Here is a 17,874-nt window from a genome sequence, read left to right as displayed (position 1 = left end):
TCTTACAAGATCGTAGACTATCTTTTGTAAGATATTATTAAAGGTTAAATTCTGTAAATCAATTTATCTCATTATCTAATATCATATAATATATAAATTTATATTATATAAATAATGTCATAAAATAGAGTTATTTACAAAATCTATCTTTTACATCAAGTAGCGTTGAAAAGATTATATAAAATTGCGGTAAATAATTTTGCAGGAAAATGTTTTTTAGATTTTTTTTTAAGTTGTCCTTGTATATTTTTCACACACATATACATACATTTTGTATTTTTGTACCATTCTGAACGAGATTTGTTGACGATTTCACTAACATAATCAGCAAATGACTAAATAGCGGATGATTGATGTGGTCAAAAAACTTTAACTCAATGAATTTCACATCCACAATGCAGGAGATAAATCTACGTTAGAAAGTAAAACCATGGTTATTAATCAACATAAATCTTGTAGTATACAACATAAACATGTATTGACCTAGAAAATCAAAGGATTTATCTCTTAAAAATTAACAAAAAGAAAAATGCTCCATCTACGATTCTTTTCAAATTTGCATGGGAAGAGTTAAAAATGAAAACTTAAAACTAGGACATTTTCTTTATGTAAAAGTCAATGAAAAGAGCGGCTGGTGGTCCCGCAATAAATCTTCGGTCGCTACCTTTCGATGTGCACTCGTTTTTTGAGTGCAAAAGCACTCAATGCTACAAAGAATCTTGACTGGAATGTCTGTCTAAATATTAGATTATTAATTTGTTCGTATCTCACATAATATAAAGTTTATTAATTTAATGATTTATTTCGAAATTTTCCTTCATTTTCGTCATTTGTACAATTTTTATTTTTAAGATTTTTATAAATTGATTTTAGCGATCGTTTATTAACAAACATGGTAAAGTTTATTAAATTCTTATAATTCGTTATAAATAAGTCCTTATTCCTTATAGTCCATTTCGTTAAAATTTATATACACATGTATTTGTTTATATACAATTTACTGTATTGACAACATATAAACAAAGATAGATGAGTATGTAGAAAAAAAAGCTTGTACATGTGTTTGAATTTTGAGTATTATTTCCTAATATACATATATTCTCTTTCTTTGTTGTTCTAATATATTTCTAATATATTTCTTTATATACTTAGTAAAAATGTTTAATATTCGCGTCGGCATTTGAATTTCAAAAAATTCGACGTATTAAAAAATTTGAAACTAATTCCCATGAGTCTCTGTGTATATATGTCAAAGATAAATATATGTTAAAGATAATGTGACAAATCGAGATCGATGGCATATAATTAGAAATAATATGACAGAGGAAGAAGAAGAGAAAGTCTCTCAGTACAAGTAGATTGAATATACTATCACGTTTATACGTAAAATCAAATTACGCCCAATGAAAGAATTTAATAATGCATGTCTAAATATCACTATAAACACCACATTCTTCGAGAATTAATCCATAATCAAATGTAGGATAGTTTTAAAGACGATGAAAAATATTTCTTCATTGAAACTATTATATATATTCTGTTTATTTATATATTGTAAACAGTATGTATATGTGTGTTAAAAAAATTTATCTTTTTTGTTGATTAATGATCCTGAAATGTGTGTTCATGTAAATATTGATGCATCAAATTAAATTTTTTAGTTAATTCTTGTAGCAGGATTTTTGTTTTTATGCTTTTCAAAATTTTTAAATATTTATTTACTATTTAAAGATTATCTTAAAAAAGAAAAATTCAAAAATTCAAAATCTTTTAAAGTACGATTCACTCTTCCAGAATATTTTAAATCATAAAGATTATAAAACTTTTATATTTCAATATTCGGAGCCTAATTTCTTATAGTTTATATAAAGATTATATTCAAAAACTATTTTAATAAAATCTTCTAAATTAAAATAGTTTACTTTTCCAGAATTTATTAAATCACAATCCATTTGTCTTATGTCGATCATGTGTAATTCGTATATTATACAAGTATGTAGTATTTTTAAATTCATTCAGTTTCTTTCTCATTAAAAAAATCAATATATATACATGTCGAACATTTTCTTTGTTATATATTCCATTTTCGCGTGATAAAATCTCTTAACGTAAATTTTAGAAATTTATACATTCACGTATGCGTATGGAAGTGATCTAAAATATATTTGCTAGAATAATTTTTGCAAAGTAATTTACTGTAATTTTATATAATCTTTTCAACATTACAAGTTTGACAAATATTAAAATGCAGAAAATATTTTAGTTGTGATTCTCTGCTACAATAATTTTTTCTTTACTCGCAATAATGGAAACGCAAACGACAGACATAGGATACATTTTTTCTTGTATCAAAAATTAAGCGTCAATTATATCACAATACTGATTTCAATTTCTAGTGCGAAATTCTAATGTCACGTTGGTCTAATTCTGTGACTTGACTTTAATAAATATTCGCTTTAGGTGTGACAGCGGTTTAAATGTGCGGGTATATCGGAGATAACGCGTATAATGCAGACGCGTTAATTTGCAGTCCATTAAAATGGATATATTTTGCGAGAGATAATAAATGAACAGTGTGTTTTATGCGCGTTGAGTTTTTGTGCATGTGCGAAAATGTTTGCTTTACGCGTTTTACACGATTGTTCCAGGATACCAAATAGCTCATTTTTTTCCCGCTTTTGTATCCACACACTCGCCGCTGTCATGGCCTTATCCTTATGGCCGATGCCATAACCAGTTGCATCCTTTCAATAGTTCTCGGAACGTTTGTTAAGTAATATAACGCAAAAGAATTTTGGGTAAGAGCCTTTCTACATCTGCTATTATTTTACCGCCGCTTTCACTTTTATGTTACTGTGTACGAAATTGTCCTTGAGTAAGTCGCCATAAAACTTGCAGTTTCTATGGTTGAGGAACAAACTTCAGATTAACCCTATTTTTTCCTTTGACTACAAGAATCGTTCATGGTCATTTTTTCACATATTCGAATCAGTTGGAAAAATGGGAAAACGCGAGAACATTGTCAATGAATTTTGCTTTGTACAATTTTTGCGTTCGGTTTGAAAAATATACGGTTATATAAAATTAATAACCGTGAAATTAATTAAATAAATTTTGGTTTTATTTTATTCGTGTTACGATTATGAAATTAAGCTTTAAATTCGCATCAATATTTAAACTCTTTCGTAGTTTTAATTTATTACACATTTCGACACGCGCAGTTATTTCCGCAACTAATGGCGCTTGACGTGTCGCGAAAAGACGAAAGCTTTGAACGTTAACTCGGTATTGTTGCACAACAGAGAACCGACTGTGACAAGTAATTATAATAGCGCCACTCTCGGCGAGAGGGTCGAACAAAGTCGTAAGACTGTGTCATTTTGCGACTCACGCAACAATGAGGACTAATTTCTTAAAACATCTCGGCACGTTAGCCGTTTCCGTTTCCTCGCCAGTGCCCAGCAAAAGAGCCCCGTTGGCCTGATATTAATATTGTCTAGTGCCTGCCGGCGTCAAAGACTGTAAAGAGACTCGTGTCACTGAGAGGCGTGTTGTATGTATGATTTCACAGCTCGGATCAATGCTGACGAAGATTATTAGCGTCAATTATTTTTAAGAATTTAATAATAGAGATATTTAATTACCTAATATCGATTATTTTTTTTTAAATAAAATTACTTTGTAAGGATCTGATTTACGATTTCTTTGAAGTTTATGTAAGTTCGTGTAACACATTGAAACGCATGTCGAAGTCGCAGAATTTTCGCGGGGATGAAGAGACGCTCCTCTTTGAGAGGATGAGGTGAGAGATACATACGAGGAACGCAGAGACGGTGGGATGGGGGAGGGAGACGCGCGGCGAGGAGGGACCGAGGGGCACACAAGTTAACACGAGAGAGTGCATTGTGTGCGGTGAGCGAGCCGGAAGCGTCGCCATACTGCCGTATCGCCCCCGCGTCGCTTTTGTTTCCGTTTTCGTTGGCCCCGATCATTTTCTGCCCCTGTGCTCATCCTCGTCTCCGCTACCCCCTCTACCCCCGCTGTGCCGTCACCACGCGACGCCCTTTTGTTTTAGTACTACGGAGTGCTCTCTTTCGCGAGTCCTCCTCTCGTCAGGAGCGCAGTCGTACGTTAAGTTCGGCACGGCGCGACAAAGGGGAGTTATGTACGATCTTACGGGGCACGCTTCTGTTTCTCTCTTTCTCTTTATTTGCGAGTCGGGGAAAAAACTTCGAGCTCGTGCATTCTTTTTCTCCACGCAACGTTTGACGTTGCAGTCCGATCGGTTAGTAAATTTGTAGCCCTTTTTTCTGGTGGTCTACTTTGATTAATCTAGGACGAACTCTAAAATTTCCCGACAATGTTATTCGCATTTTTCGTAGATTTATATCGGACTGTGATGGAAGGTTTCTCTGCTCTCCGTCCGAAAAAAACGCAAACACGCATTAGGGACGCGCGCATCCGGGATTGCGTCAGGCTAATGGCATTATTCCATATTTTTCCATAAAACGCGGCAAGTAAAAGCCCCTCGCGCATGTGGATGTGCGCGTACGCGCGCTCCATCGCTCTACGAGAGATACCTTTGATACCCATTATCACCGTCCGGTTACCTGCCATTAATACGCTATATCGATGCCTATTAGTCGGCGCACCTAATAACCTACAACCCGACTATAATGCCCTCAACACGAGACAGTCGGGATTCCAGTATACCCGTGGCGCATTCTCGGACCGAATGCCAGACTCGCTTACCAATAAACGTATCTTCATCCATACCGTTCTCTCTCTCTCTCTCACTCTCTCTCTGCACGTTCCAAACCTCCCTCTCCCCCTTTTGTTCCCCGCCATCTCCAGCTGTCCTTAATTCGAGTCAAGATTACAAATTGATTTCGTAGCAGTCTGTGTATGAATCAGGCGTCACGTGTTCGGGACGCACCCCTCGGGGACGCTACTACGCACCCTCGTACACGCGCGCAATTTACCCACATGTACATAAACGGACACATTTATATCGCCCGATATAAGCGCACCGAAATCTTCGTAGTGTACATCGACAGCGGAGACACGGGGTTGTACTATTCTACTATCCCGTTTCGCGTCCCCCTTCCTCGCGTATAGTTGTAACGCAAGCTTTTGCACGGTATATCTGACAATTTTCAGATTTTTATCGGATGATTAAGGTCGCGTATAATCGTTTGTTTCGAGCGATTCTGATGACCGCGACTTCGATACGACCACCGATTTCAATCGACTCGAACTTTTTTTTTTTTTTTGTCAACTCACGCTCCCTTAAATTCGCGCTCGCTGTTTAATATTCAACGAAAAATACGTCGCTATAAAATTCTGGGCGACATGGAATAGGACTCGGTGTGTAAAGTCCCATACATCCCGATAGATGGAGATGGGATTTTTATTTCAATCTATCCGGATTTGCGTGGATTTCCATCAGTTTGATTTCGTACGGGTATAGAGTTTTTCTCGTGGCAGTTTTAAAAATTTGGGTACGTTCACTTCCGTTCGAATTTATCGGACCTATGTCGCCGATATCTGTTAAAATAGAAAGAGAATACAGTTATATATCTTATCGCGCGTTACATCGGGAAATGTTATACAAAAGATTAAAAATCAGCTTCAAAAAGACTTCAAGATGAGATACAATGGGCCTTGTTTTTGAAATTCTCTATACCAACGTACGCTTGCATTCGCGTTGCATGATCGATGCCCCGGGGCATTATTACTTGCTGCCCCTTACCTAGTATTGTTACAGACCCCATGCGGAGTAGATGCGAAACGAAGGCACGACCTAGGCGGGAAGAGAAAGAAAGAGGGGGAGGAGGGCGAGAAAGGGAACGCGGATGTGTGTGTGGAAAATCGACACTACGTGACAAATCCTGATTGAACAATTTTAGTGTGAGATGAGTGACACGTGGTACTGATGAAGTTTAGAAATCCGATAGTCGTCGTCAAATTGAGATGTCAAATATATTTTTGCTTATCGCCCTGTTATCATTATGTCAATAGAATTTTGTGTGTGTGTGTGTGTGTGTGTGTGTGTGTATGGATTAAAATAATTATATAAATTATATTTATATATATATTTATATAATTTATATAAAATTCTATTGATTTTATATATTGTATTTCACAAATAAATTTTGCGTAATTTTACTGATTTTATATGTTATATTTTATACAACTATCACATTGACTTTTAGTGGATACCGTTACGAATCTTTTCCGAATTAACGCACGATATACGTATATATAAAGTCGTACTACGACGATTTCGGAGACTATCTCATAATCAAGTAAGGTCGAAGACAATGTAATCCGGGATGGCTCATCGAGTCGGGATGGAACGGAGTTGGATTCTCTCTCTCGGTATTGCCTCATTAATGCTTCGTGCTCTGCCCCGCGCCTTGGGCGATGCGATAACCCTTCGACGGTCTTCCGTCCCTTTAAGTTCCAGAGCGCTAACTCCTAAGTAAGGTCACCCAGCAATTTCCGGTAGCCATCTTCGCCCACGACCCACCGTGTATTTCCCAACTGTGGTAGTCGGGAATTCGCAGGGACACGCGTCACAGGGGCAAAAGCGAGATTTCGGTGACGCGGGTTGGAGAGCGGTTTGCTTGAATTAGACGGAACGATGTGTCTGAGCAGCTTGTTTGGTACCATCTAGTTAGATTAGACGATCCAAGTACGAGAAATTTATCGATTAATATCGCGATGAAAGATAAATTTTCAGTACGTGTAATGACAAGAATGACTATAAAATATAAAACAGATGGATAACTATAAAATATAAAACGTAAAGATAATCTTTAACGTTGCTTCTCTCAATTTTCTTAAATTTATAGTGTGCTTTTATATAAATATTTTTGTCTATTTCTATCATTGCGTCCATCGCTTTTTACATATATCTTTGTATAATGTTGGAGCATATTATCTTTTCTCTATAAAGTGTCCGCATAATAATAAATATGGCAAATTCTTGAAAAATGTGAAAATGTTTAAAAAAAGTAAAATCTAATGTTGCGTAATGAGAGATAGTCGTTTTCAAGAGGAAGGGAATACGAGCGATCTAAAATTTTGCGATTCGAACGAATCGGTAGAGTGTTTTTACAAAAAGTAATGACGGTAGCGACGATAATAATCCGTTTAATTGGCGCCCCGACCAAATCCAGGCACAATGGGATTAATTTGAACCAGCAGCGCTGTTCGCAGTCCCGGTCTCTCTCTCTACCGCGCATGATTTATTTTATTAGAGTACCTCTGCGTTTCGGTCCAACAAGCAGGCCATCATTAGAATCGTAAAATGCGCCGCGAACCAGCGTTCGCGTAAAACACTAATGAGACGCGGCTTAGCGGTTATGGATTTAAAGCGATTTCAACGGAAGGAGAAAGATCTGACCCGTAATTATTTTATCCGAGTGATTCAGTCGGCATGATTCGCGTAGATGAAAAAGTTCAAGAGACATAATCTTTGCTTGGTCGAAAGCACGGCTTGTATTTTTACAAAGAGTCTTTAGTAATAATATTATATTTATTACGAGGGAAAATATCTCGAAGGATACGTCAAGTTCTCCCGAACGTGAAAGCACATCCGAAATGATCGTCGCGAATAGTTTAAGGGTGGATTCCCACCCGGGACTTTTGGGCGGACGGGAGTGTTAATTCCATTTTAACGCTCGTTCCTCCTCTTCGGATCGAAACTACCCTCTAAGACCGTTACATATTTCATGACATTTCGAGGAGAGAGATCCAAAGTCGGGAGACTCGGCCCGATTTATAATTCACCTTCGCTCTCGTCTAATATCGATTGGCGAGAGTGGCTTTGATGAACTTACTTAGGTTCTCGGGGATACGCACCCTTTATTTGCTCCTTGTCTTCGTCCCGTATCTGAAAAGATTCCGGAAAAGCGAGTGGTCAAATATTTACCGAAATAGTTATCCCCGCGGAAATCTTTTTACACCAACTGCGAAAGAGATTTTCTCTCTTTTACGATCCGGAAGATCCGATTCCGGTAGGCTCGATAAAATATTTAATCTCGAGTTAAACTCTTTTTCTTGCGGATCGAGCGACAGCGCACCTTGTGAAGAAAAAGACAAGATGACAAAGGTAATCGGGTAGCATTACACAATACAAATGCCATTGTGGGCCTCCGCCGATTTCAAGTGGATCACTATAGAGCTCCTCTCGAGGAAGCGTAAACATTTGCCGAATCTTTTTTTCGACCGATGTCTTTTTCTGAGAAGAGAAAAACGGTCCGATGGGGCGCGCGCGGTGTATCATGGTACCCCACAGACAAACGTTCATGTGTGCAAACATAATCGAAGGGGGGAGAGGGAGGGCCCGCCTTACCCCCGGCGCAGCGCGCAACAAAAAGAGGAAATGATTCCCATGACACATCCCGAGGCCGCTTTTGTGTCGTTCTGACGTGTTAATCGTATAGGTTGTGTCTGGCTGTGCAATTCGCTCGGCCCTGGTGAATCCTTCGAAATGAAAACACAAATGGGAAAAAAAATGAAGAGAAGCAGATGCGCGCGATGACTTTGGAAGCGCATCGATAAAAGTATACGTGTGTGCATGTGTGGATCTTTTATATTGATCGACCGCGGTAGCCATCATCGGATCAATTTGATTGTGCGTCGCGTTTTTTACAAGAAGTCGAATCGTCGCGTGCATCTGTCATTTTCGAAATTTCCCTAATTTTTTGTCTAGTGTCAAATGAAGAATCGGATTTATTATTTCGAAATTACGAAATACAGAAAAATCCGATCGCATCAGATACGTCGGATCGAGCGAGAACGGCCGGAGGAGAGATATTTTTTAACACGATCTCGCAGGAATTTCTTTAGATTTGATTTGTCGTAAATTCGCGTTGCCGAGTGTAAGCGATTCTAACGGCTTCATCAACTGCAATTGTACGTACGTGATATCTGATGGAAAAAAATATATATATCTGAAAGCAACGTCGCGGGAAATTGTGTCAGGAAAGAGTTAACGTTAGAATTTTTGCGATTCAGTTACAGGACGATTGTTTTTACGAGTGTAAACGCGGGATTAAAATAAACAATGGAAAAGATCTCTTTTCAAAGATTCGTCGATCAAATCGGATTAAGGCTAAAGCCTGGAAGGCATGCGCCGAAATCACTATAGATAATCTGTTTTCCAAACGTCGCTCGACGAGATTATACGTGAGTTACTCCGAGATCAGTGGATTTCTCAATTCTCCGAGTTGTGAAGGTTCTCGAGACGATCTTATTGTCAGTGAAAGTTTAAAATGAGCTTTGCGTTTACAGATAAACATCCTTTTAATGGAAGAAAGAACTTTAGACTAAAGGCACTCCATAAAATTGACCATTTGGCCTATTTGTCCTTACAAAGATGAAATTTTAGGTGCACTTTTTAAAACAAAAGACAATGGCCAAAGACGTGGTTCAAAAATGGAGAAAATAGGTTTTAAAAATAGATCTCGGACCTTTTCAAAAATATTTTATTGTATTTTGTTGTAAATATTACATGTTCATTACACACGTAAGACATCTTAATAAATTATCTGGCTTTATATAGCTTTTTGTTAACATTTTCAGATATCAATCTTACTTTGTATGTATTTGTATTTTGAATGTATTTTTCTAAACTATCTCCTGTGTTATTGTACTGCGGTATAATATTATCTTTCATCACAATATTTTTTTTTTTTTTTTGGAATGGACGTCAAGCTCTCTAATGGAGAAAGCATCCAGCGCACAAAACGCTTTTTGCGTCCGTTAAACACTCTGTTGCGTCTTGTTATTCCACGCAAGGAAGCCTCTATTAACAAAGGAAAATTAGAATCGCTCTCGCGAATGTTTCTTCGTGGACGAGAGGAAGAAGAAAGGAGGCTTCCGCGACGATGCACTTATGCGGCGCGTTCGAGAGGGGGAGCGAGTCGTCGTCCTTTGTGCGAATGGCTCACCTGATTTAACGCGGACACAGCGGTGCCGGGAGGAGTGATACCTGACAGATGTTTCGGGATTTCGAGTATTTTCGGTTCCGCGAGAGAGACCGCACCGGGCCGCGGTGGCAGACTTTGAAGTAGCCGTCCCCCCTTCCCCTTTTTTTTGCGGCTCTCTCTCCCTTCGCGTCACGAGCGATCTCCGAGTAGTGGCTGTCGACCTCGTAGGCCTCCTCTTCATCTCGGCTCGCCCAACGAAATCGTCAACCGAGGCATATCCGAGTCCCTCGATTCCCCTCGATCTCTTCGAGATTCCTCTCGAAGAAAAAAAAACCGGTCGCGTGGCTCGTAATTCGAAAGCGACGACAAATGCACGCCAGATGAAACATTTTTCTATGGATAACTACAATCGTGGCGCTTTAATACCAGTATTTTTTTTTTCATATTTATCTCGATCTCGACGTATCCATTTTTCTCAAAGCTTTATTTAAATCATATCTCTCCACCATCTGTCGTTTTTAACAATTCTTATTGTTTGCGATATAAACGGCAACGTATCAAGTATTTAATATAAAAAACGATGAATCGCGAGAAACGTTCCGGCCAACTGAAGAGATATAATCTGTAAGAATCCACTCGTGCTTGGCGTTTTTTTCGCAATCCGGAACGTATATCCGTACGCCGTACATCGGCATTCGTGTGTACGGTACCGTCGGCGCGTAAACCAGTAATTCCATTGCATATGAATCGCAAAAGCCGGGTCTCGGCCGGGTCGCAACTGCATCATTTCCCTCCGTTCCCCATCCCCCTCCCCATCCCCCGCTCGCCGCGCCCGCGTCACCTACCTCGGTCGCGCGAAAGTTATCGAGTAATCAGTCGCGTATTGTTTTACGAGCCGCTGAATCGGAACGCCGATTGGACCGGCCAGCGATCACACGCGCGACGCCGATGATGATGGCCGTCGACTAATTTAGCGGCTGGGCGGAGGTAAAAGGAAAAAAAAAATAAATAAAAGAAGAGCCGCACACGAGACGATTTTTACTAGTAGCGACCGTTTTTTGGCCAGCGCTTTGGCCGTCGTCCAAATCGGCGGGATCTCTCTTTCTCTCTCGGTCGCGATTTCACGCCGCGAATAAAAAATCGCCAGGCGATTCTCGCGAGTTTGAGGAATGTCCCTGTAATTTGCGTGCGCGCAAAGTTCCGAGAGTGATCCTTGAACGTTTTCGGAACGACACTCACGGCGGTCGAAGACCACCTTCAACAGGTGGTGTTTAAGTTTCCTGAATTTAATAAGCCGCTCTCTCTCGAAAGTATTCCTCCTCTGATGAAAATAGCGGGTATCGAAAGCGATAGCCGCGGGCGTTTCCGATTATTACGCCTGTAATATGTATATTTAATCGTATCGCTCATTTGTCTTTTCAATTTAGCAAAGCGTGGCTGGATACGCATTTTTATAGTTTTATAGTTATATCCATTTTATAAAATCAATAGCATAAATTGATTAATATTAGTGCAAAAATATCTTTCTTTTTCTATCTGCTATGTAGGCTGCAAGTATAGTTGACGTGCGTGAGATAGTTTAATATTTTCCATTGTTCCCTCTCTCTTCTTTTGTACAAGCGGAATACAAGTCACGAGTTATGGGCACAGTGATCTATATAACATTTTCAGATCGTTTCGAGGATATTTGTCGGCTCGCCGGGGAGAAAACCACTCGCCGTGCCGTTGATTAGCGGTCGAATCAGTCGTAATTGTCCGTAACCGAAATAGAATTATCGATCGATCCTCTTGTCCGACTGTCGTGTAGTTCGCAAGTCGTGACTCGTCGAGGTACAGATTGGTAAAAAAGTCACAATTTCGATAAACAGTTGAAATATGCATAAATATAAATATATGAAATAACTTAAAACTTTCGGTAAAATAAATTTTTATTTCATATATGTGACTTATAAAAAAGAAGTATCTTTATAAAAGTGAGAAAAAAAGAGTAACGTATTTTCATTTTTTTTTACCAAATATAAATGATGAAAGTTAAACTTTTAAAGTTTTTACATCGTAATGTAATAATTTTTCTAATTTTTGTCATTATACAATATTAATGTATAATGAAATGTTATCCATCTCCTAATATGTCGCCCTTTTTCAATGAAAATTCAGCGATCCACGAGTTCTTTGATTTTTCGTAAGCTAAGGAACGATCAAACTATTCACCAGTCCATCAGTATCAGTCGCGCGGAACTTTATAATCACCCTGTACAGAGAGTCGCGGAGAGAGGAGGCAGGCATTGCGAGGATGTCCGAGGGGAGGAAGTGGGAAGTTGCGGGGTCGAGCGGGATCGCGGTGAGCAAGAAGAGTGCAGGGAAAGGGGGTAAGCGAGCGGGGGGTAGACTGACCGGGGGCGGTGGGGGGACGCGGACATATATACCTACCCGTGTTAGCAACCCCATTGATCTGGCGGTGGACGCGGCAAAAACGAGCTCGAATAGAGAGGAAGAGGATCGGGGCGGCGCGGCGAGGGGAGCGAAGAGAAGGGTCGGAGGATGAGACGGGGAGAGGCGGTGAGTGGGTGGTGGTCGAGTGGGTGGCGGTTGAAAATTTGCGGAGTGCCGAGCTGCACTGCCAGTATCGCGCGCGCCTTCTCTCTCCCTCTCTCTCTCTCCCTCTCTCTTTCTCTCTCTCTTGCGTATACCTCGCACACTTTATATTTCTCTCTATCGCTCTCTATCGCGGGACGAGGCTTTCGTTGCTCGTAGCCGGTGTGACGCGGTGCGTCGGTTACGAGAAACCGTAACGGCGACGCGTCCGCACGCGCGCATACATTGTACACACCAAGAGTGAGAATGCGGCTTGTGTCTCTCGCGCGCTCTCGCTCGCTCTCCGTCACTCTCGCCTTCTCTCATCGATGCTGCGGCCGGCCGCGGGTGCGGAGAGTGGCGACGATGAAAACGCGGCCTATCCATCCGTCCTGTCGAGATTCGGTCGGTTTGTTGGCCCCGCGATATATGGACGGATTCGGTCAGGCTGCACTGCATCCTGTCAGATCTCTCTCGCGTACTCCCGCGCACTCGCGCGCTCTCTCGCATTCTCTCGCGAGCCTCGTGTCCTCCTTCTTTCCACCCCTTCGCTCTTTCTTCGCATCCATCGCGGTATCAACCAGAAATGGCCATCTATCTCACTGGGTTAGCGTTACGTCTCGCGGAGCATAGGGGAACACAGGCACGCGTGAATAATCTCCGAGAGCTCGTCTTCCAGCGACTCCGTCACGGCGATGTACGCGTGAAATCCTGCTTTCGACGAAGGTCTCGATACATTGAAATTTATTCGGCCCGTACGCGCCTCTTTGAATCTAGTGTATTTGAAGTGGTGAAATCAGAGCCGCCGCCAAGCGTGCTCGACGGAGGCTTTTTTTTCTTTTTCCATGGGTTAAAATTATTTTCCTGCGCTCACTCGATGCGTGAAGCCGCCGTTTATCATTTATCGAGGTAGCGCGTGTATTCGGTGAAGACCGAATTTGTTGCTCGACGATTTTTCGGAGATTATTTCCGTTCGACAACAACGATCACTCTTCCGATTACGAGCGGTACAGTTTGAATTTTAATATGCCGGAAACACACTTTGATAATTAAAATAAATTATTCCTAATCGCGTCACGTAGCGGCAATTATTTTCGCGGGCGTATAATTTCCGCGTATATACGACGAAGCATCTCAATTTCGAGCACTTGTTGCCAGAAAAAAATAACAGTTGTACGCGAGAGATAACGGTGATGTTAATTACCGGCACTTCCGTAAGAGGATACGCAAGGGGGAAGCTAAGCGACTCTCGCTTCCGTTCGAAATATTTCATTCCGTAAAGCCCAGAAATTCTAAAATGCGAAAAAAACGAACTCAATTATATCCGCGCTCTGTAAACGCGGCGTGTTCCGGTTAATGAGAGATTGAGTAGTGAGAAATTCGATTTAAACGGTCGCGATAAAAACCGGTTTTGAAGCCTCTAACTATATCGATAAACTTTGCGGCCGAGTGGAGCGATAATAACGGTAGGTACATACATTCGACAAACGATATGCAATCACTGATTAAAAAAAAATTATCCTTCCGCGAGCTCTGCTGTAATTATAACTGTATCGCATGGGACGATCGATCGAATTACACTTTAATAGAGAATTATTAATTCCGCGCGATTTCAGCTGCAAAATTTCAAATGGCGCGAAACATCAAAAGGGAGGGTGAAAATGTAGGTGGACAAGGTGGAGGAGACGGGAGAAGGGGAGGGGGAGATTGTTTCGCGAAAGAAAATCCATCATTTTGGTAAACCGACGGTAGCTCTCGCGAGAGAGAGAGAGAGAGAGAGAGTCGGAAGAAAAAAGGAAAAAAAAGAAAAAAGGATAGAGAAGGAGAGAGGAGAGATAGCCAGCCGACCAGTCGTATTATAAAAATCCACAAAATAACCGACGCGGTAGCCATTAGCGATGCTCTTTTAACCCTCGCCATTCAGCTTCGCCCTCGTGATGCGTGTAAATTTTCCAGCGGCGGTCGCTCTCTGGCTACATTTTTCGTCGAGTGCCACTGTGTGTGTCGCTCGCGCGCGTACACTACACCGCACCACGCCACACCACACCGCACCATGCCAGCCAGCCAGCCACCCATCCACCCACCCACCTAGTCGGTCCCCTCGCCTCCCTCGCCGTCATCCATACCCCATCCCATCGCCCGAACGCGGCCACCCCAACGAGAGGGGAACCCCCCTCGAATCACCCTCCCGGTGGTAATCCGACTGGCTAGCCACTCGCGCCAACAAATACCCTCACCGTCAGCCACCCACTGCCACCACCACTGCCACTTCGCTCCTTCCGCGCGCCTCTCCCCGCGGTGCCCCCTCGACGCTCGGAGCGCTCCGCATCGCTCGTTCCCCCGCGCGCCCCGCGCCCCTTCCCCTCGCCTCGCCTCTCCTCCCGCGCGTCCAACACCGTTGAGAACTCATCCCACCGTGACCCAACCCGCGGTACACTCTCTGGTGAACCACCCCCGACACCCCGAACACCGCGAAATGCGCGGTCCTGGCCTCGTACACGGGCCACCACACGTCGACGGGAAAATTTTTCACGGCTACTTCCGGCTCTCGAGAGGAGCGAGCGAGCGCAACCCCCCTTTCTCCCCCTTCATCCCCCCGGAGTGGATCGACCGGGATTCCGCGGATCCAACGATCGCCCGCCCCGGCACACGCTCTGGCCACCGACGGCGCATGATTTTCGTCTCTCGTTGTCAGATGCTGTATACGAGTGAATCGCGCGATGCCGGCCGGGTTTCCTGTTTCTTTTTTTTTTTATTTTGCTTCCGAATATGCGATCGGCATCGCCTGGGCGGTATTTAGTTTTTCCGGCCGGTAATTTATCGTTTATTCTGCGGTGGCTGGATTTTTGTAACGTTTTACTCCGATGCATTATTCGTGTCAAAAAATAGGTCGGCGATCGCCATAGAATTGTATCATGAAATCTACTACAGAATTGGAACTCTTAATCCATGGATCTACATACATCAATTTGCTAGACTTTGAATTAAAATTAAAATTAAAATTAAAATTAATCTCTTTTTAAGTATCTGTACGCAAACTAAGAGTTGGATAAATGTCTTATCCAAGGACCGATAAATCGAAAACATTAATTGCGTCGAGTCTAAGGTTTACACGACGATATTTACACGTTAATTACAGCGGATTACACGCACGCGTAATCTCGACAAATCTACGTCATCAACTTTTAACTCCGCATTAATTTGATTACCGGAGAATAAACGCAACCAAAAGTATTCCCCGCGCTCATAAAACGATAGGGCAGACATACTACCGACTGTCGTCGATGGCCACGAGGGACGATGAACGCCAGCGATCGGCATTTTCCAGCATCCAGCAATGTGTGTTCGGCCTGGGTACACGCACGCTGCAACGAGATCCCGAGCGCGATGCCTGTCACGGCCCTCCGGCATTTCCCTCCCCCATCCTCTCTCTCTCTCCCTCCCCCCCATTATCTCCTCCTCGCCTCTGATCCCCTGTCGTTTCATCGCGGCCGCGTCGAGCGAACCGTTCGGTTCGGTTTTTAGTTAATGCCTCGAACCCGGTCGCCTAGTCCCGGCCACGCCGACGGACTTTAACCCATTAAGGTTTATGCCCTGTATCGAGGGCTCGTGCGCGAAAAAAATTTGCCACCCATGGAAATTTGGCCGTGCGAGAGATTCCGAAATCAAAGGGAAAACCGGTGACCAACGGACGATGGCCACGGGGATTAGTGGAGCGACGTCCATTAGAGCGGAGCGCGCGCGGGATGAAATGCATCGGGGATATCGCGACGATATCGCGCGATAGTCGCGCGCGATAACGTAAGCGAGAGAAGCAAAACGAACGAATTGAACGGTACGTTTATAGCGCGAGACGGGGCGAATGAGTAACGGGGCGAAAACGCTGGAAATAAATGAGCCGATGAATCGGGCACGACATCGCGCACGGCTCGCGGATACGCGATAATTGGCCTTTTTGCTTTTGTTTTCGACCCCGGCGGGCGCGAAATTAAAGTTTCATCTTCCTAAAGCGCACGACGCACCGGCGACCCCGAGGGGGGTGGGGGTGGAAGAGAATTAGAGACGAATAGCAAGTGACAGAGCGACTCGTTTACCGACGATAACACATTGCGGCGACGACTCGGTCCAGCGGCGCCTGTATCACGGTTTACGTTTTGGTGGTCTTTACGGGCTCCATATCACACGGTTGTTTGTCTTCTCCTATCTGACCCCGCACTCTCTCAAGCGCGAGCGCGTTCACGGGGGAAATTAAAGTTAAACGAAGGGCCGTTTCGCGCGTACAAAGGGGCTGAAAGGAAACGATACACTTTTCGAAGGTACGGTTGATTCGGGAGAAACAAACCGCCGACAGATATATCGAGGTACAATGTATACGAAAACACGCGTCTACTCCCTGGAAAAAGATGAAAAATTTGCGACTTTCTCAGGCATTTCTTTTGCGCTTGAAAAAATCAGGGAACTCTCGTGGAGTTTTACTGGAACTCGAGATATTGTTTTAAACTTTCTCTTTAATAATTTTAATTTTCTCTAATATTATAAAACGACTGACGAGTCAAGTGAATTACGTGTGTTAAAATATATTATAAATATATATTTTTCTCTTGTTTATATATTCAATATCTAAAAAAAATGAATGTCCAATATTTTTATCGTAATTTTTAGTAATAGAGAAATGAAAATTTTGAAAGTAAATATTTAGTAATATTCAATAATGGAGAAATGTAAAGTTTGCAAGTAAAAAATATTTATTGTATCGTATTAATTAAATTAATTATAAACTATAAATTTTTATAAATATTTATTTTTATCTCATTTTACGAAAAATTATATTCAATTTTTCAGTACATTTACAAATCTAGCACTTGAAATTTAAAAGGCTCTGTGTTTCTTCTTTGAGTGAAAAACATTAAAAAATTCACACACACGCATACAATCAAAAATTTAATTTTAAAAAATTGCATAAGCAAATCTTTAAAATATTTTTTCATCTGAAATTTTGAACAAAAATATTAAATATAATTTGGAAGGTCAATAATTTTTCAGGAAATTTTTTCACAAGATTTAAATAGATATTCTGGCAAATAGTATTTGCATTTTGCAATCTTGTGAGCAATTTTTCCCGAAAGACATTTACATTTTTTTTTTTAAATAAAACGATTTAACTGCGTTTCGTCGAGAAAGCCCAACCAATCGCGCACATATAAGACTATTGTCGATCGATTTGCTTCGCGTTTGGCGAACGGAAGTTTACGTCGGGGCGAGAGTCGGAAGGTAACAGTTAGTAATTAATGTCCGTGTGTGTGCCCTTTATGCGCGCCCTTTCGTTCTCACGAAGAACAACGGTTACACGTTGGAAGGG

The 17,874-nt window shown here is 41.8% G+C and overlaps 1 protein-coding gene across 1 annotated transcript in view; it reads left to right on the top strand.

The window, feature by feature from the left end:
• The window catches only part of LOC145974665 (uncharacterized), an 81,963-nt gene that overhangs the window by 37,417 nt on the left and 26,672 nt on the right, over positions 1-17,874 (top strand). The gene's annotated exons all lie outside the window — the stretch shown is intronic.

Source organism: Camponotus vicinus, unplaced genomic scaffold (assembly GCF_025532165.1).
Source record: "Camponotus vicinus isolate PSW18456_S1 unplaced genomic scaffold, iyCamVici1.0 SCAF_7, whole genome shotgun sequence".
NCBI lineage: Eukaryota > Metazoa > Arthropoda > Insecta > Hymenoptera > Formicidae > Camponotus > Camponotus vicinus.
This window is presented reverse-complemented; position numbering and strand designations above follow the sequence as displayed.